Consider the following 283-nt stretch of genomic DNA (forward strand, 5'->3'; position numbering starts at 1 on the left):
ATACATTCATATCATAGTAAATCCTTATTTTATTTCTGCATTGAAATAATGGTCAGTTAATGGCAATTCCATATAAGTTGAGACAGAACACAGCTTCCCACATTCAGGTGTGTACTTCCTAATGGACAGAGATACGGAAGTACCCAATCTTTCCAACATCTCCAAGTATAGAAACCCATTACTTTATCAAAATGAGTTAAGAAATGAACTTTTACCATACATATGTTGCTCCTTTGCTGTTGTACTTCTTTTTCTGAGATGACTTTGTGGTATTTTCTTTACT

This window comes from Meleagris gallopavo, chromosome 3 (assembly GCF_000146605.3).
Source record: "Meleagris gallopavo isolate NT-WF06-2002-E0010 breed Aviagen turkey brand Nicholas breeding stock chromosome 3, Turkey_5.1, whole genome shotgun sequence".
In the NCBI taxonomy this organism is placed as follows: Eukaryota; Metazoa; Chordata; class Aves; order Galliformes; family Phasianidae; genus Meleagris; species Meleagris gallopavo.